This window comes from Gasterosteus aculeatus, chromosome 13 (assembly GCF_964276395.1).
Source record: "Gasterosteus aculeatus chromosome 13, fGasAcu3.hap1.1, whole genome shotgun sequence".
Taxonomy (NCBI): Eukaryota; Metazoa; Chordata; class Actinopteri; order Perciformes; family Gasterosteidae; genus Gasterosteus; species Gasterosteus aculeatus.
In genome coordinates this window covers 88,792-107,556 of record NC_135701.1, presented here as the reverse complement: position 1 = coordinate 107,556, position 18,765 = coordinate 88,792, and the positions used below count along the sequence as shown (strand labels likewise).

The 18,765-nt window shown below is 49.1% G+C and overlaps 14 non-coding genes and 2 pseudogenes across 14 annotated transcripts; all 16 read left to right on the top strand.

The window, feature by feature from the left end:
* Positions 1–26: 26 nt before the first annotated feature.
* Positions 27–217, top strand: LOC144386515 (U2 spliceosomal RNA). The gene has a single exon (XR_013452231.1). It is a non-coding gene; the product is annotated as a U2 spliceosomal RNA (small nuclear RNA).
* A 263-nt stretch (positions 218–480) lies between these two features.
* Positions 481–644, top strand: LOC144386630 (U1 spliceosomal RNA). Its single transcript, XR_013452343.1, has one exon. It is a non-coding gene; the product is annotated as a U1 spliceosomal RNA (small nuclear RNA).
* A 442-nt stretch (positions 645–1,086) lies between these two features.
* On the top strand, positions 1,087–1,201 carry LOC144386722 (U5 spliceosomal RNA). The gene has a single exon (XR_013452435.1). It is a non-coding gene; the product is annotated as a U5 spliceosomal RNA (small nuclear RNA).
* Positions 1,202–1,906: 705 nt separating this feature from the next.
* LOC144386513 (U2 spliceosomal RNA) lies at positions 1,907–2,097 on the top strand. Its single transcript, XR_013452229.1, has one exon. It is a non-coding gene; the product is annotated as a U2 spliceosomal RNA (small nuclear RNA).
* A 276-nt stretch (positions 2,098–2,373) lies between these two features.
* LOC144386618 (U1 spliceosomal RNA) lies at positions 2,374–2,537 on the top strand. Its single transcript, XR_013452331.1, has one exon. It is a non-coding gene; the product is annotated as a U1 spliceosomal RNA (small nuclear RNA).
* Positions 2,538–2,979: 442 nt separating this feature from the next.
* On the top strand, positions 2,980–3,094 carry LOC144386661 (U5 spliceosomal RNA). The gene has a single exon (XR_013452374.1). It is a non-coding gene; the product is annotated as a U5 spliceosomal RNA (small nuclear RNA).
* A 602-nt stretch (positions 3,095–3,696) lies between these two features.
* Positions 3,697–3,887, top strand: LOC144386512 (U2 spliceosomal RNA). Its single transcript, XR_013452228.1, has one exon. It is a non-coding gene; the product is annotated as a U2 spliceosomal RNA (small nuclear RNA).
* A 276-nt stretch (positions 3,888–4,163) lies between these two features.
* On the top strand, positions 4,164–4,327 carry LOC144386608 (U1 spliceosomal RNA). The gene has a single exon (XR_013452321.1). It is a non-coding gene; the product is annotated as a U1 spliceosomal RNA (small nuclear RNA).
* A 442-nt stretch (positions 4,328–4,769) lies between these two features.
* LOC120813747 (U5 spliceosomal RNA) lies at positions 4,770–4,884 on the top strand. Its single transcript, XR_005711014.1, has one exon. It is a non-coding gene; the product is annotated as a U5 spliceosomal RNA (small nuclear RNA).
* Positions 4,885–5,589: 705 nt separating this feature from the next.
* Positions 5,590–5,687, top strand: LOC120829965 (U2 spliceosomal RNA; annotated as a pseudogene).
* Positions 5,688–10,658: 4,971 nt separating this feature from the next.
* LOC120829957 (U2 spliceosomal RNA) lies at positions 10,659–10,852 on the top strand. Its single transcript, XR_005713738.2, has one exon. It is a non-coding gene; the product is annotated as a U2 spliceosomal RNA (small nuclear RNA).
* A 276-nt stretch (positions 10,853–11,128) lies between these two features.
* LOC120829951 (U1 spliceosomal RNA) lies at positions 11,129–11,292 on the top strand. The gene has a single exon (XR_005713732.1). It is a non-coding gene; the product is annotated as a U1 spliceosomal RNA (small nuclear RNA).
* Positions 11,293–11,734: 442 nt separating this feature from the next.
* LOC144386660 (U5 spliceosomal RNA) lies at positions 11,735–11,849 on the top strand. The gene has a single exon (XR_013452373.1). It is a non-coding gene; the product is annotated as a U5 spliceosomal RNA (small nuclear RNA).
* Positions 11,850–17,476: 5,627 nt separating this feature from the next.
* LOC144386598 (U2 spliceosomal RNA) lies at positions 17,477–17,690 on the top strand (annotated as a pseudogene).
* A 276-nt stretch (positions 17,691–17,966) lies between these two features.
* On the top strand, positions 17,967–18,130 carry LOC144386462 (U1 spliceosomal RNA). Its single transcript, XR_013452178.1, has one exon. It is a non-coding gene; the product is annotated as a U1 spliceosomal RNA (small nuclear RNA).
* A 442-nt stretch (positions 18,131–18,572) lies between these two features.
* LOC144386659 (U5 spliceosomal RNA) lies at positions 18,573–18,687 on the top strand. The gene has a single exon (XR_013452372.1). It is a non-coding gene; the product is annotated as a U5 spliceosomal RNA (small nuclear RNA).
* The last annotated feature ends 78 nt before the right edge of the window (positions 18,688–18,765 follow it).

Below are 18,765 nucleotides of genomic sequence, written 5' to 3'. Positions count from 1 at the left end.
GGTCTGCAAACAAACAGTTTGGTGTTATCGCTTCTCGGCCTTTTGGCTAAGATCAAGTGTAGTATCTGTTCTTATCAGTTTAATATCTGATATGTCCTCTATACGAGGACTACATATTAAGCCGATTTTTAGCTCTGGGAGATGAAAAAGGGGCTTGCTCCGTTCACTCCAAGCATCGACCCGGTATTGCAGCACCTCCGGGAACGGTGCACCCTTTAAATTGTGGAAAATAAAAGAAATGGTAACCTGAATCAGTGGTGTGGTGTTGGAAATGATTTCTGCTTTGAGTAAAACAAGTCTCACCTCCACATAGTTTTTAAGACTGCGGCTTTTGGCTTACTCATCAATAGTGCCTTTGTTTTGCAAGTCTCAAATCACTGATTTTAACTTCACCGATCTGTGAGGACGGTGCCATCTGCGAACCGTCACCACAAATGCTGTGACTGGGAATACCGTCCCTGCCTCTGTCACCACCAACTCATACTTACCTGGCAGGGGAGATACCATGATCAAGAAGGTGGTTCACCCAGGGCGAGGCTCAGTCATTGCACTGCGACTGTGCTGACCACTGCGAATTCCCCAAATGTGGGAATCTCGACTGCATAATTTGTGGTAGTGGGGGACTGCGTTCGCGCTCTCCCCTGATATTGAAGTCAAAGAAAAACCAGGTGTCCCGTTTAATCATCACTGTCTGAATCCCTAGTGAAATCAACCACATTTCAGCAGGATTTTACACGGATTAATCACCACTGCACTGGAGTCTCCGGTGGAGGGAGTCTACAATCAGCAAATCACTGTCTGAATCCAAAGTGAGATCAAGCACATTTCAGCATTAATCATCACTGCGCTGGAGTCTCCAGTGGAGCACGTCTCAAATCAGCAAATCACTGTCTGAATCCAAAGTGAAATCAAGCACATTTCAGCAGGACTTTACACTTTTGCTTGTAAACAAATCAATGAGTTTTTGATGGCTGGTGCTGGGGAATGGGTTTGGCATTGGACAACCGCAGCTCAACCAGTCCCAACCACAAGAGGGATCACTGTTGCGACTGGGATATAAGGCTGCCTGCCACCTGATTCCGCAACTGACTTTGGTTTTTCTTCAATACGCATAAGTCTTTCGCCTTTTACTAAAGACTTCCGTGGAGAGGAAGAACAATGAGTTGACCATATTTTTGGCAGGCTCTGCCAATTGGCTGAGCCTCATGTACTTGTGTGAAAAGAAAAGTAGTTGGACAGAGGCTCCTGACAATGGAGCACAAACAAAGTTGTGTTTACTTATCACTGGAGTCACTAGTGCAGCAAGTCTCAAATCACTGTCTGAATCCAAAGTGAAATCAACCAGATTTCAGCAGGATTTTACAGGGATTAATGGTCACTTTACTGGAGTCTCCGGTGGAGCACGTCTCAAATCAGCAAATCACTGTCTGAATTCATTGTGAAATCAACAAGATTTTCAGCAGGAATCATCACTGGAGTCACTAGTGGAGCCTTGCAGCAAGTCTCAAATCTCTGTCTGAATCCATTGTGAAATCAACAAGATTTTCAGCAGGACTTTGCAGAGATGAATCATCACTGGAGTCACTAGTGGAGCCTTGCAGCAAGTCTCAAATCTCTGTCTGAATCCATTGTGAAATCAACAAGATTTTCAGCAGGACTTTACAGTGATTAATCATCACTGGAGTCTCTAGTGTCTGAAACAACAGTGAAATCAATCAGATTTCAGCAGGAGTTTACACTTTTGCTTGTAAACAAATCAATGATTTTAGCTTTTTTGAGGACGGGGGCAGCGTGGGGAGTGGGTTGTTAAGTAGCAAGCGACTGCTACGCCCAGTTGAAAGAACCGCACCGCGACAATTGAGATATGTGCTGGTACGTTGGGTCTGCAAACAAACAGTTTGGTGTTATCGCTTCTCGGCCTTTTGGCTAAGATCAAGTGTAGTATCTGTTCTTATCAGTTTAATATCTGATATGTCCTCTATACGAGGACTACATATTAAGCCGATTTTTAGCTCTGGGAGATGAAAAAGGGGCTTGCTCCGTTCACTCCAAGCATCGACCCGGTATTGCAGCACCTCCGGGAACGGTGCACCCTTTAAATTGTGGAAAATAAAAGAAATGGTAACCTGAATCAGTGGTGTGGTGTTGGAAATGATTTCTGCTTTGAGTAAAACAAGTCTCACCTCCACATAGTTTTTAAGACTGAGGCTTTTGGCAAGTGACTTATGCTTACTCATCAATAGTGCCTTTGTTTTGCAAGTCTCAAATCCCTGATTTTAACTTCACCGATCTGTGAGGACGGTGCCATCTGCGAACCGTCACCACAAATGCTGTGACTGGGAATACCGTCCCTGCCTCTGTCACCACCAACTCATACTTACCTGGCAGGGGAGATACCATGATCAAGAAGGTGGTTCACCCAGGGCGAGGCTCAGTCATTGCACTGCGACTGTGCTGACCACTGCGAATTCCCCAAATGTGGGAATCTCGACTGCATAATTTGTGGTAGTGGGGGACTGCGTTCGCGCTCTCCCCTGATATTGAAGTCAAAGAAAAACCAGGTGTCCCGTTTAATCATCACTGTCTGAATCCCTAGTGAAATCAACCACATTTCAGCAGGATTTTACACGGATTAATCACCACTGCACTGGAGTCTCCGGTGGAGGGAGTCTACAATCAGCAAATCACTGTCTGAATCCAAAGTGAAATCAACCAGATTTCAGCATTAATCATCACTGCGCTGGAGTCTCCAGTGGAGCACGTCTCAAATCAGCAAATCACTGTCTGAATCCAAAGTGAAATCAAGCACATTTCAGCAGGACTTTACACTTTTGCTTGTAAACAAATCAATGAGTTTTTGATGGCTGGTGCTGGGGAATGGGTTTGGCATTGGACAACCGCAGCTCAACCAGTCCCAACCACAAGAGGGATCACTGTTGCGACTGGGATATAAGGCTGCCTGCCACCTGATTCCGCAACTGACTTTGGTTTCTCTTCAATACGCATAAGTCTTTCGCCTTTTACTAAAGACTTCCGTGGAGAGGAACAACAATGAGTTGACCATATTTTTGGCAGGCTCTGCCAATTGGCTGAGCCTCATGTACTTGTGTGAAAAGAAAAGTAGTTGGACAGAGGCTCCTGACAATGGAGCACAAACAAAGTTGTGTTTACTTATCACTGGAGTCACTAGTGCAGCAAGTCTCAAATCACTGTCTGAATCCAAAGTGAAATCAACCAGATTTCAGCAGGATTTTACAGGGATTAATGGTCACTTTACTGGAGTCTCCGGTGGAGCACGTCTCAAATCAGCAAATCACTGTCTGAATTCATTGTGAAATCAACAAGATTTTCAGCAGGAATCATCACTGGAGTCACTAGTGGAGCCTTGCAGCAAGTCTCAAATCTCTGTCTGAATCCATTGTGAAATCAACAAGATTTTCAGCAGGACTTTACAGTGATTAATCATCACTGGAGTCTCTAGTGTCTGAAACAACAGTGAAATCAACCAGATTTCAGCAGGAGTTTACACTTTTGCTTGTAAACAAATCAATGATTTTAGCTTTTTTGAGGACGGGGGCAGCGTGGGGAGTGGGTTGTTAAGTAGCAAGCGACTGCTACGCCCAGTTGAAAGAACCGCACCGCGACAATTGAGATATGTGCTGGTACGTTGGGTCTGCAAACAAACAGTTTGGTGTTATCGCTTCTCGGCCTTTTGGCTAAGATCAAGTGTAGTATCTGTTCTTATCAGTTTAATATCTGATATGTCCTCTATACGAGGACTACATATTAAGCCGATTTTTAGCTCTGGGAGATGAAAAAGGGGCTTGCTCCGTTCACTCCAAGCATCGACCCGGTATTGCAGCACCTCCGGGAACGGTGCACCCTTTAAATTGTGGAAAATAAAAGAAATGGTAACCTGAATCAGTGGTGTGGTGTTGGAAATGATTTCTGCTTTGAGTAAAACAAGTCTCACCTCCACATAGTTTTTAAGACTGAGGCTTTTGGCAAGTGACTTATGCTTACTCATCAATAGTGCCTTTGTTTTGCAAGTCTCAAATCACTGATTTTAACTTCACCGATCTGTGAGGACGGTGCCATCTGCGAACCGTCACCACAAATGCTGTGACTGGGAATACCGTCCCTGCCTCTGTCACCACCAACTCATACTTACCTGGCAGGGGAGATACCATGATCAAGAAGGTGGTTCACCCAGGGCGAGGCTCAGTCATTGCACTGCGACTGTGCTGACCACTGCGAATTCCCCAAATGTGGGAATCTCGACTGCATAATTTGTGGTAGTGGGGGACTGCGTTCGCGCTCTCCCCTGATATTGAAGTCAAAGAAAAGCCAGGTGTCCCGTTTAATCATCACTGTCTGAATCCCTAGTGAAATCAACCACATTTCAGCAGGATTTTACACGGATTAATCACCACTGCACTGGAGTCTCCGGTGGAGGGAGTCTACAATCAGCAAATCACTGTCTGAATCCAAAGTGAGATCAAGCACATTTCAGCATTAATCATCACTGCGCTGGAGTCTCCAGTGGAGCACGTCTCAAATCAGCAAATCACTGTCTGAATCCAAAGTGAAATCAAGCACATTTCAGCAGGACTTTACACTTTTGCTTGTAAACAAATCAATGAGTTTTTGATGGCTGGTGCTGGGGAATGGGTTTGGCATTGGACAACCGCAGCTCAACCAGTCCCAACCACAAGAGGGATCACTGTTGCGACTGGGATATAAGGCTGCCTGCCACCTGATTCCGCAACTGACTTTGGTTTCTCTTCAATACGCATAAGTCTTTCGCCTTTTACTAAAGACTTCCGTGGAGAGGAACAACAATGAGTTGACCATATTTTTGGCAGGCTCTGCCAATTGGCTGAGCCTCATGTACTTGTGTGAAAAGAAAAGTAGTTGGACAGAGGCTCCTGACAATGGAGCACAAACAAAGTTGTGTTTACTTATCACTGGAGTCACTAGTGCAGCAAGTCTCAAATCACTGTCTGAATCCAAAGTGAAATCAACCAGATTTCAGCAGGATTTTACAGGGATTAATGGTCACTTTACTGGAGTCTCCGGTGGAGCACGTCTCAAATCAGCAAATCACTGTCTGAATTCATTGTGAAATCAACAAGATTTTCAGCAGGAATCATCACTGGAGTCACTAGTGGAGCCTTGCAGCAAGTCTCAAATCTCTGTCTGAATCCATTGTGAAATCAACAAGATTTTCAGCAGGACTTTGCAGAGATGAATCATCACTGGAGTCACTAGTGGAGCCTTGCAGCAAGTCTCAAATCTCTGTCTGAATCCATTGTGAAATCAACAAGATTTTCAGCAGGACTTTACAGTGATTAATCATCACTGGAGTCTCTAGTGTCTGAAACAACAGTGAAATCAACCAGATTTCAGCAGGAGTTTACACTTTTGCTTGTAAACAAATCAATGATTTTAGCTTTTTTGAGGACGGGGGCAGCGTGGGGAGTGGGTTGTTAAGTAGCAAGCGACTGCTACGCCCAGTTGAAAGAACCGCACCGCGACAATTGAGATATGTGCTGGTACGTTGGGTCTGCAAACAAACAGTTTGGTGTTATCGCTTCTCGGCCTTTTGGCTAAGATCAAGTGTAGTAGCTGTTTTTGGCCACAAAAGCCAAGCGTTCGAGAACGGAACAATGGCTATGACACCTCACGAGCAGCCGATCCCAAGGGTCGGGCTGAGATATACTTTAAGGTTTCGAGCTACGAAAGAAGACGACCAAGTCCTGTCGAGAGTTTTTTTTGGAAAGCAAGTAATCATGGGACAGCTGCATTTGATGGTGCAGGATGTTTTGTGTATCCAGTGGAACCAGCAGGAAAAAGCCTTCGACGTTACCCTTGGGAGCGAGGACATCTACAGAAGGGTGTCTGAAATCTGCAGAAAGGATGCGAAGGTGAGCCCTCTTGCCTACTATGAAGTCCTGAACCTCGACAGACCGAACTTCAGAACAGTGTCAGTCCATATGTACAACCCTTTTGTGACTGATGAAGCCTTAGTTTCATTCCTGGGCCGCTACGGGGAAGTAGCAACTGCAGCCCGGCATGTAAAGGATCCCCTCGGTTTTTGGACCGGCCGTCGGCAGTTCCAGGTCCTGCTGAATCCAGACCCGACAGGGCCGGATGGGCTACAACACCCCCCTGCTTTTTTTAGTCTTGGGGGAGACCGAGGATACTGTTTCTATAACCGCCAGCCAGCCTTCTGCCGAAAATGCAGACGGTCTGGCCACTCGGAGACAGGCTGCACAGGAGAAAGTTGCCGCTTTTGTGGGCAAACAGGACACGCGGCCAAGGACTGCACTGTCCCTAAAAACTGCCATGGATGCGGAGGGTCGGACCACCTCTATAGAAGCTGTCCCAGCCGCAAGAGGACCTTTTCTGAAGTAACCAGACAAACGGGAGTCTCCAACAGAACTTTGGAGCAGGGGAAGGGATCCAAGACATCGCAGAATTCCGAGGAGGGGCCACTACAGATGGGGTCCGGAGCAGAAACCACAGAGGGAGAAGGGAAGACCGCATTGCAGGAGGAAGGGGCAGTATTGGAGGATGAGGTAGCTCGGGCAGCAGACCAGGGCGTGATGGAGGAGTTTCCTGAGCTTACACTTGGTGCATCATTCCCCACAATGAAGCAAGGGGTCCGAAAGCTCTCAGAGGTTTTTGAAGAGCAGGCACCTGAGTATGAAGAGGGTGCGGAGGAGGAACGCAGCAAAAAAAACAAAAGGAAGAAGAAGGATGCGGTGGCCAAAAAGGAGGGGATTGACGGCAGTCGAAGAGAGGAAGCTGTGAAGCCAGGGAAGTCCACTGACGAGGTGCAAGAAGGTGGAACTCAGGAGGAACTACAGGGCCCAAATGGGAATGTTGCAGTAGAGGGGGAGGAACAGTGCATGGGGGAAGGGGCCGTTTTGACGGCTGAAAGGCTGGGGATTGATTTCGATCTCCCCCAAGGTTTGCTCATGTTGTCACCCCCGTATGGGGTGGACATATATGACGGGCCTAGTCGACCGGTAAACTCACCCAACACAGTGCCCCTTTCCTGGGCTGAAGAGATGGACAAAGACACATCCTACACCCAGTAGGAGTCTGAACTTTGCTTTATGGCTTCGTTTAAGGTACTGTCTTTAAACACAAGGGGAATGAGGAATATAGTGAAAAGGAGGACTGTTTTTGATTTTGTGAACACACTCCAAGCCGACATTTGTTTTTTGCAGGAGGTTCATTTACGGGATGCTGGGGACATCCAAACCTTTGCAAAGGAGTGGACCAAAGGGGACTCAGTCTGGAGTGTAGGGGGGGTCCACGCTACTGGGGTGGGCATTTTATTTGGTTCTAAAGAAATTATGGTGGAGGCATCCTTTGTTATTGTCCAGGGGAGGATAATGGGTACAGACGTGACATGGGGCACAGTCAAGCTTAGGGTTATTGTGGTTTATGGGCCACAATCAGCAACCGAGAGGAAGGACATGATCGGCCAAGTGGAACCACACCTTGCCACTAGCAGGCAGGTTATTTTAGGGGGTGACTTAAATGTCGAGCTAGGTAGAGGGGGGGATACCAGTGACGTTTTTATCACCAATTTAATGGCCAAGCATGGCTTAGTAGACGGTTTGAAGGGGGTTAAACCACATGCGCTAGGTCCTACGTGGCGGAACTCAAGGGGCGCAGCGAAGCGTCTGGACTACATCTTTACCTCGAGGTCTTTGAGTTTACTGGCAGGCAGAGTGCTCCCCGTGTTTTTCTCTGACCATGATGGAGTACTGCTGGAGGTGCGCTCATGTGCACCAGTTTTTGGCTCCGGTTTCTGGCGTCTTAACATTAACATCTTGGAGGAGGAGGTGTTCATTAAAGATTTCCGCGTGTTTTTCAGAGGTCTGGTGGGTTTAAGGCCGATGTGTCCTGGAGCTATTGAGTGGTGGGAGGTTGCCAAAGAGAGGATAAAGGCCTTTTGTGTACGATACAGCAAAAGAAAGGCAAGGTGGGCAAAGAGAGAAGCGCTTCGCCTACAGCGACTACTCGAGCTTGAGTACACTAGGGGGAACTCGGACGGCACTTTAAACCAGCAGGCTTGCGACTCCCTCAAATCGCAGCTTAGAGAGGTTTTTGAGTCAAAAGCCAGAGCCTACCTGTTGCAGTCACGTGAAAAATTCATTGAAAGTTTTGAAACATGTTCAGCTTCTTTCTTCAGCTCAATAAGGGCTGACAGGGCAAAACGGGTAGTGACCGGGGTTAGGGACGAGCAGGGTAGGATTGTGTCGGATAGGGTGCAGATGGTGCGGGCCGCCACCGACTACTACCGCACAGCGTTCTCAGAGAAGGAGATAGACGTAGGTAGTGGGGAGGTCTTTCTGGATTTGTTGACCCAGCGAGTGCCCTTGAACATAGCACAGACACTAGATGCCCCGCTCACCCTTGAAGAACTCGAGGGTGCTCTCAACAGGATGAACAGGCGAAAGGTGCCAGGTATCGACGGGCTACCGGCAGAATTTTATCTAAAATTTTGGGACATTCTGGGCCCTGTATTGTTGGAGATCCTTTCCGCAGTACTCCGCACAGGTGCGATGGGAGGGTCTTTGGCCACTGGAGTTATCTCTCTTCTTTTTAAGAAGGGGGATCCAACCGACCTAGGGAACTGGCGGCCACTGACCATGCTGTGTGTCGACTACAAGCTCCTGGCAAAGGTGTTGGCGGACCGTCTGGGCACAGCACTTGCTCATGTGGTCCATGTGGATCAGACTTGCGCAGTGGCGGGACGTTCGGTGAGATGGAATCTCCAGCTTATCCGGGACGCTGTTGCATGGGCGGAAGACAGGCAGCTACCGCTTATGGTGGTGAGCCTCGATCAGGCAAAGGCGTTTGACAGAGTTCACTGGGGTTTCATGTTTAGGGTTTTGAGCAGATTAGGGTTCACTGATAGGTTTGTAGGGTGGTTACGTGTATTGTACACAAGCGTGGGGAGCACAGTTTCGGTTAACGGTCACCTAGGGGAGGTTTTTAGGGTGCACGCAGGGGTCAGACAGGGGTGTCCGCTCTCACCACTGCTCTACATCCTTTACATGGAGCCCCTGGCGGCAGCCATTCGGGCTGACCCGGGTGTTAAGGGTTTTCTGATACCTGGCAGCGGAGGCCTACGGGTCAAACTGTCTCAGTACGCAGACGACACCACACTCCTGCTAGACAGCGATGCTTGCCTAACTCGATCCTTGGAGATTATCCAGAGCTTTGGGCGGGCAGCTGGCGCAAAACTAAACACCGCCAAGTCCTCATTGAAGTTCTTTGGGCGTTGGAAAGACAGGACGGACGTACCAGGTGGGCTTCCGCTCTGCGAAGGACCCCTGAAGGTATTGGGGGTCAGCTTTGAGATAGTCCATAGTGCCACGGTCAACTGGACCAGGCGTTTCTTGGCAGCCCAGAAAAAGCTTGCTCTCTGGAGAAGCAGGAAGCTGACTTTGATAGGGAAGGTACTTGTATTGAAGGTAGACGTTCTGCCATCTCTCCTCTATTTGGCATACATTTATCCTTTGCCTGTCAGCATGAGGAGGCCCCTAATGCGTCTCGTCTTCTCTTTCATCTGGGGAGGACGATACGAGTATGTGTCGAGGACCCGCATGATGGCTGCAATTGAAGCAGGAGGGAGAGATGTGCCACACCTCCCCCTGAAACTGGACTGCATTTTTGTTTCCTTTTTGTTTAGCCAGTTATCTGTTCCAGTGGCACATCCATCAGGACACTTCATGCGGCTATATTTCTCTTACCAGGCCAGGGGTGTGATAGCTTGGAGTAATCTAGCTCCCCGGGTGGAACAGCAGCCATGGCACTACCATCATGCAGCAAGGTGGCTGCGGGCACACCCTGAGGCCTCGGGAACAGGCGTGTTATTGAGCCACAGGGCACTTTACCAAGTCGCCAGGAAGGGAGTGGTAGCACCTGCAGTGGTCGGGACACCAGCAGGAGTTTGGTGGGGGATCCAACCGCGGGGCCTTGACAATGGGCTCAAGGACCTCAACTGGTTATGTCTCCACGGGTGCCTGCCGGTACGAGAGCTGCTTTATCGGCATGGTTTGACCAGAGCCCCCGTGTGCCCGAGGATTGGATGTCTACACGATGAGACCATTAGACATGTAATGTGGGACTGTACTTTTGCAAGCGAGGGGTGGAAAAGAGCAAATAAGTGGCTAGTACAGCTGGTCCCGGGGTTCCATTTAACTTGGAGTGTGGTGAAAAGAGGGGTGAGCTTGGGAAGGACAATGGTCCTCACATGGCTAATTGTAAGCCTTGTCAAGAGGGGCCTGTGGCGGGCGAGGCAAGACCTGGTGAACAACAAGGCGGTTAGCGTGGAGGGGGTGGTGAAGAGGATCGAGCTGGAGTTGAAGGGGAGAATAATGATGGATATCAGGAAGTGGGGGAAGCATGCCGCCTTGGAGAGGTGGAAGGGCGGACTTGGGTTAAGGGGGGTTCCTTGGGACTAGGTAGACTGACCTCATCCCTGAAAGTTGTCATTTGGTTTTGGTTTTTGGTTTGTTTATGTATTGGTAGAAGACCGAACTACAGATATGAGTTTGTATGCATTTGTGTTTGGTTTGTTGATGTATTGTGAAGAGAAATAACCACAGATATGAGTTTGTATTGTGCAAAGATCTTTTTCATATTAAAAAAAAAAAAAAAAAAAAAAAAATCTGTTCTTATCAGTTTAATATCTGATATGTCCTCTATAAGAGGACTACATATTAAGCCGATTTTTAGCTCTGGGAGATGAAAAAGGGGCTTGCTCCGTTCACTCCAAGCATCGACCCGGTATTGCAGCACCTCCGGGAACGGTGCACCCTTTAAATTGTGGAAAATAAAAGAAATGGTAACCTGAATCAGTGGTGTGGTGTTGGAAATTATTTCTGCTTTGAGTAAAACAAGTCTCACCTCCACATAGTTTTTAAGACTGAGGCTTTTGGCAAGTGACTTATGCTTACTCATCAATAGTGCCTTTGTTTTGCAAGTCTCAAATCACTGATTTTAACTTCACCGATCTGTGAGGACGGTGCCATCTGCGAACCGTCACCACAAATGCTGTGACTGGGAATACCGTCCCTGCCTCTGTCACCACCAACTCATACTTACCTGGCAGGGGAGATACCATGATCAAGAAGGTGGTTCACCCAGGGCGAGGCTCAGTCATTGCACTGCGACTGTGCTGACCACTGCGAATTCCCCAAATGTGGGAATCTCGACTGCATAATTTGTGGTAGTGGGGGACTGCGTTCGCGCTCTCCCCTGATATTGAAGTCAAAGAAAAGCCAGGTGTCCCGTTTAATCATCACTGTCTGAATCCCTAGTGAAATCAACCACATTTCAGCAGGATTTTACACGGATTAATCACCACTGCACTGGAGTCTCCGGTGGAGGGAGTCTACAATCAGCAAATCACTGTCTGAATCCAAAGTGAGATCAAGCACATTTCAGCATTAATCATCACTGCGCTGGAGTCTCCAGTGGAGCACGTCTCAAATCAGCAAATCACTGTCTGAATCCAAAGTGAAATCAAGCACATTTCAGCAGGACTTTACACTTTTGCTTGTAAACAAATCAATGAGTTTTTGATGGCTGGTGCTGGGGAATGGGTTTGGCATTGGACAACCGCAGCTCAACCAGTCCCAACCACAAGAGGGATCACTGTTGCGACTGGGATATAAGGCTGCCTGCCACCTGATTCCGCAACTGACTTTGGTTTCTCTTCAATACGCATAAGTCTTTCGCCTTTTACTAAAGACTTCCGTGGAGAGGAACAACAATGAGTTGACCATATTTTTGGCAGGCTCTGCCAATTGGCTGAGCCTCATGTACTTGTGTGAAAAGAAAAGTAGTTGGACAGAGGCTCCTGACAATGGAGCACAAACAAAGTTGTGTTTACTTATCACTGGAGTCACTAGTGCAGCAAGTCTCAAATCACTGTCTGAATCCAAAGTGAAATCAACCAGATTTCAGCAGGATTTTACAGGGATTAATGGTCACTTTACTGGAGTCTCCGGTGGAGCACGTCTCAAATCAGCAAATCACTGTCTGAATTCATTGTGAAATCAACAAGATTTTCAGCAGGAATCATCACTGGAGTCACTAGTGGAGCCTTGCAGCAAGTCTCAAATCTCTGTCTGAATCCATTGTGAAATCAACAAGATTTTCAGCAGGACTTTGCAGAGATGAATCATCACTGGAGTCACTAGTGGAGCCTTGCAGCAAGTCTCAAATCTCTGTCTGAATCCATTGTGAAATCAACAAGATTTTCAGCAGGACTTTACAGTGATTAATCATCACTGGAGTCTCTAGTGTCTGAAACAACAGTGAAATCAACCAGATTTCAGCAGGAGTTTACACTTTTGCTTGTAAACAAATCAATGATTTTAGCTTTTTTGAGGACGGGGGCAGCGTGGGGAGTGGGTTGTTAAGTAGCAAGCGACTGCTACGCCCAGTTGAAAGAACCGCACCGCGACAATTGAGATATGTGCTGGTACGTTGGGTCTGCAAACAAACAGTTTGGTGTTATCGCTTCTCGGCCTTTTGGCTAAGATCAAGTGTAGTGGTTGCTGCTAAAGCTGTGCGGTGTATGGAGCTTGGTGGATAAAGTTGCTGGAGTCCCGTCCTCACACAGGCTATCATGTCTGCAGGACTTAGGAACTCGGTGCGATTCACTTGGAAGGTTAAAGAAGATGAGAAACATGGGAAGAGGGAATGGTTCGTGCGTACGGTCGTGGTGGGAGCACTGAAGATTGACCCCGCCCACGTATACTGCCTGCAGTGGAATGCAGCAGGAGGTGGTTTTGACCTGACTCTACACAGCCAAGCAGTGTATGAGAGGGTGATGGAGACAGCGAGGGAAAAGGCGGAAGAAGAGCCCTTTTCAAAGTTTCGGGTGGAGGCTCTTTGCAAGAGGAACTTGAAGATTGTGACGGTCCACATGTACAACCCATACGTGGGGGACGAGACGGTCATATCCTGGTTGTCGAGGTATGGGAAGGTGGAGTCGGCGGTGAGATACCTGAGGGACAGTTTCGGCATCTGGTCAGGGCGGAGACAATTCAAAGTTCTCCTCGAGGACAACCCCGGCGGAGGCGGTGGGCTGCGGCATCCTCCAGCCTACTTCAGCATTGGTGAGGACAGGGGTTTCCTCTTTTACTCCGGCCAGCCCAGTTTCTGCAGGCAATGCCGCAGCTTTGGGCACATGGCGACGGACTGCACCGAAGGGCGATGCCGGAACTGTGGTGGAAGGGGACACAGCGTGGCCACGTGCGGGGCCCCAAAGACGTGCCATGGATGCGGAGGAGAGGGGCACATTGTCCGCGACTGCCCAACCACAACCCGTAGCTACGCAGAGGTAGCAGTGCAGGGGGAGGTCTCTGTCCTCACCCCGTTGGAGGAGGCACTACAGTCGCTCTCTGGAGAGGAGGGAAGGGCTGCTGCACGGGACGAGTCTGCGACTGACCACATCGGCGCAAACGAAACGGAGGAGCGGATGGACACACAAGTGGTTGTGAGCCTGGGAGACTCTCTGCCACTGGTGGGGTCCTGGGCAGACTGTGTGATCAGCTCGGAGGAGGAGGACACCAGGAAAGAGACAATCCAGGGGGTCAGGAAGAGGAGCAGTTCGTCCAGGGGTGAGCAGGCTGAGTCTTCGGCAGAAGCAACCGAGGCTGGACCACAGGTGCACAGGTCGAGAAGGAGGAAGAAGAAGCTGGCAGACGGCCGTGCGATGGGGGAGAGCCGGGAACCCCCAGGATCCGAGTCGGAGGGTAGGAGCCAACAGGCTTCTGTGGAGATTTCATCGGGTGGTGCAGGAATGGGGAAAACCGGGGGGACTCCGCGGAGGGAGCCGCCCCAGGACGTTTCTCAGAGCCCGGTACTGCAGGAACATGTTGCCAACAATGATCAACTGGAAGATGGTTGCTTGCCAACAGCGAGCAACCATGGGACAGAGGGTAAAGGGGGGGGGGGGGCACATTTGTGAAGTATTGAATGGCCTTGTTTTCAGTGGTGACCATAAATGTCAGGGGTATGAGAAATATTGTGAAAAGGGCAAGTGTTTTCCAATACCTGTTACAGATGCCCCTACATGTTTGCTTTCTGCAGGAAGTGCATCTAAAGGATGGTGGGGATGTCAGGGAGTTTTCGGAGGGCTGGCTCAAGGGTGAGTCGAGATGGGGAGTAGGGGGGGTACACTCCTCAGGGGTGGGAATCCTGTTTGGAAATAAAGATTTCCAGGTCCGGGACAGCTTCTCAGTAGTGCAGGGGAGGGTACTGGTGGTGGATGCATTATGGAGGGGGGTTTTCTTTAGATTTATTAATGTGTATGCACCAGCGGAGCCGAAAGGACGTAAGGCCCTTTTTATTGCACTTATGGAGGTGTGTGTCACGAATAAGGTGGTGGTTCTAGGGGGGGATTTCAACGTCTCTTTGGAGGGGACAGGGGATTTCAGTCGGCCGTATTTGGAAGAGGTGGTGCAAGCATTCATGCTGAAGGATGGGTACAGGGCAGTCGAGCCGACAAGGGAGGGCACCACTTGGTCGAATACACGGGGTTCCCGTAGTCGGATTGATTTTGTTTTTGTGCCTGCTGTGGCTGCTGTACGGAGGGCCGTTGTGGGACCAGTGTGGTTCTCAGACCACAACCAACTTGAGGTGGCCTTTTCGGTGGCGGCCCCAATTTTTGGAAGGAGTTACTGGAAGTTGAATTGTGGGGTTTTGGAGGAGGAGGCTTTCCGTAGAGCCTTCACTTTACACTATGAGGGGTGGGTCTCACTGAAGCCTTTTTTTGACAATATTGTGGAGTGGTGGGAATGTGTGAAGGTAAACGCCAGGGAGTTGACGGTGGGATATTGTTCACAACGAGCGAGGGAGGAGAAGGGGGGGTTTAGGAGACTCCAAAGGGAGCTGCAGGCTATGATGGAGGCGGAGAACAAGGGGGAAATACGGGATAAGCAGAGGGAGAGGGAGGTGAGGGAGAATTTGGGCCTATACTTTAAGGGGAAAGCTGATGGGTTACTGAGGAGATGTGGGAGGGAATCCATCAATGTAGCAGAGACCTGTACGCCTATGTTTTTTAAACAGGTGAGGGCTGCCCGGGCAAGAGCGTGCATTCCGGGGCTACGGGGGAAGGATGGTACCCTTGTCTCAGATCCAGAAGGGATGGTTGGGGTTGCCTCCAATTTTTTTGGGGACGCCATGGGGCCACAAGAGGTGGAAGAACCAGAGGAAGGAGGTTTTTTGAAGGGGCTTGAGGCTAGGGTGCCAAGGGAAGTGGTGGAGGCCCTAGAACGCCCGGTGGGTCTCGCAGAGTTGGAGGGAGCGATGAAAGGTTTGGGAGGGGGAAAGGTGCCGGGGATTGATGGGTTACCAAAGGAATTTTATGCGGCGTTCTGGGGAATCCTGGGGAAGGATTTTTTAGAAGTGGTGGGTGCAGTGCTGGAAGGGGGGCGTTTGGGGAGGACAATGAGGGAGGGGGTGTTGACGTTGCTACATAAAAAAGGGGAAAAAGAAGACTTGGGTAATTTCAGGCCGATAACTCTCCTCTGCGCTGATTATAAGATCATCGCTAGAGTGTTGGCCGGACGACTCCGATCTGCTCTACCTCATGTGGTAAATGAGGATCAGACGTGTGGGGTGGAGGGGAGACGCATCCAATGGAATTTAGGGCTGGTGAGGGATTGCATTCACTGGGTGGAGGAACGTGGGGTGCCTCTGATGCTGGTGGGTTTGGACATGGAAAAGGCGTTTGATAGGGTGAACCAAGGTTTTTTGGCAGCTGTGTTAGAGAGGATGGGTTTTGGACCAATTTTTCGGAGGTGGTTAGGGATCATGTACACGGGGGTTGGGAGTAGGGTGGTTGTGAATGGGCATATGGGGGTTTTGGTGTCACAGCAGACAGGAGTGAGGCAAGGATGTCCACTCTCGCCACTGCTTTTTGTTATATATATTGAACCGCTAGCTGCAGCTATTCGGGCGGACACGGGCGTGAAGGGATTGCGCCTTCCAGGGGGTGGAGAGAGGGATTTGAGGATATCCCAGTACGCGGATGACATGACGCTCTTTTTAACAACAGAGGGCTCCTTGCTCCGTGCTTTGGACGTCTTGGGGTCCTTTTCAAAAGTATCCGGGGCAAGGGTCAATGTCGGAAAATCCAAGGTTAAATATTTTGGACCTTGGAAGGGGAGGGGAGGGGGGCTGTTTGGATTGTCGGAGTGCGAGGGTCCAATGAGAATACTGGGGGTGGATTTTGAAGACAGCGAGAGTGGGCCGCTGAACTGGAGGAGGCGCCTGGCAGCACTAAGGTCACGAATAGGACTGTGGAAGGCCCGACGTTTGTCTTTAACTGGGAGGGTTTTGGTGGTGAAAGCGGACATTTTGCCGTCAATGATTTACCTGGCGTACGTTTTCCCCCTGCCACCGGAGTATAGGAGAAGATTAGTGCGGGATGTTTTCTCCTTTGTGTGGGGGGGATACGAGTATGTGAGGAGGGGCTGGATGAGACAAGGGGTACCAGAGGGGGGAAGGGGAGTGCCTGATGTGCCACTTAAGTTAGATGTTCTTTTTTTTTCCTTTTGCTGCAACGGGGTGAAGTTCCCTAGTGGGCACTGGTACCATGTGCTGCTCATGTTTTGGCTATCCTTTCCTTTGAGGAAGTGGGTTAAATGGGAGAACTGGCGGCCAAAAGGGGAGGTTATGCCACCACACTACAGGCAGATGATGGGCTGGGCTAAAAGGCACAAGGAATGCGGGGAAGGTGACCTAGGCCTGGATCATCGGGAACTATACAAGGCAATAGTTGCAAAACAGGGACCTGTGAGAGTTTGCGGGGTGGGCAGGGAGGAGTGGCTGTTTGCGCAGCACAAGGAACTGCCAAACAGACTAAAGGACATCAACTGGCTATGTCTACATAAGAGGATGCCTGTGAGGGACACTTTATATAGGCATGGCCTGTCAAGGCTGCGCTCCTGCCCACGATTAGGTTGTGGCAGAGATGAGGACTTATCTCATGTATTTTGGGGATGTGGGTTTGCAAGAACAATGTGGGGAGAGCTGGGTTTTTTTTTTCCTAAACTGGGGGGACTGTCTTATGAGATGCTGATGCTGGGGGTGGGTCTGAGGGGACGGGGATGGGAGGGTTTTTTGTTGTGGTTGATTCTGTCAATGGGGAAGGCAGCACTGTGGGATGACAGAATGGCATTAATAAGAAGTAATGAGGTGAACAGGGTTGAAGGAGTGGTGGCGAAGGTGAGGGGGGAGGTGCGGCGGATGAAAAGGAGGGAGGAGGAGAGGCATGGGTACCATGCAGCCAAGGAGCGATGGAAGGGAGTGTTAGCTTAGGTAAGAGGGTGGGGAAGGGGGTTGCTATGGTATTGGGTGCATTGGTACAGTCTGTATGTTGTTGTTTTTTTTTTTTTTTTGTTGATGAAAATGACAATGTAATGTAATATTGTGTGTTGGTGTGGAATGTGTAATAAAAAAAAAAAAAAAAAAAAAAAAAAAAAAAATCTGTTCTTATCAGTTTAATATCTGATATGTCCTCTATACGAGGACTACATATTAAGCCGATTTTTAGCTCTGGGAGATGAAAAAGGGGCTTGCTCCGTTCACTCCAAGCATCGACCCGGTATTGCAGCACCTCCGGGAACGGTGCACCCTTTAAATTGTGGAAAATAAAAGAAATGGTAACCTGAATCAGTGGTGTGGTGTTGGAAATTATTTCTGCTTTGAGTAAAACAAGTCTCACCTCCACATAGTTTTTAAGACTGAGGCTTTTGGCAAGTGACTTATGCTTACTCATCAATAGTGCCTTTGTTTTGCAAGTCTCAAATCCCTGATTTTAACTTCACCGATCTGTGAGGACGGTGCCATCTGCGAACCGTCACCACAAATGCTGTGACTGGGAATACCGTCCCTGCCTCTGTCACCACCAACTCATACTTACCTGGCAGGGGAGATACCATGATCAAGAAGGTGGTTCACCCAGGGCGAGGCTCAGTCATTGCACTGCGACTGTGCTGACCACTGCGAATTCCCCAAATGTGGGAATCTCGACTGCATAATTTGTGGTAGTGGGGGTCTGCGTTCGCGCTCTCCCCTGATATTGAAGTCAAAGAAAAGCCAGGTGTCCCGTTTAATCATCACTGTCTGAATCCCTAGTGAAATCAACCACATTTCAGCAGGATTTTACACGGATTAATCACCACTGCACTGGAGTCTCCGGTGGAGGGAGTCTACAATCAGCAAATCACTGTCTGAATCCAAAGTGAGATCAAGCACATTTCAGCATTAATCATCACTGCGCTGGAGTCTCCAGTGGAGCACGTCTCAAATCAGCAAATCACTGTCTGAATCCAAAGTGAAATCAAGCACATTTCAGCAGGACTTTACACTTTTGCTTGTAAACAAATCAATGAGTTTTTGATGGCTGGTGCTGGGGAATGGGTTTGGCATTGGACAACCGCAGCTCAACCAGTCCCAACCACAAGAGGGATCACTGTTGCGACTGGGATATAAGGCTGCCTGCCACCTGATTCCGCAACTGACTTTGGTTTCTCTTCAATACGCATAAGTCTTTCGCCTTTTACTAAAGACTTCCGTGGAGAGGAACAACAATGAGTTGACCATATTTTTGGCAGGCTCTGCCAATTGGCTGAGCCTCATGTACTTGTGTGAAAAGAAAAGTAGTTGGACAGAGGCTCCTGACAATGGAGCACAAACAAAGTTGTGTTTACT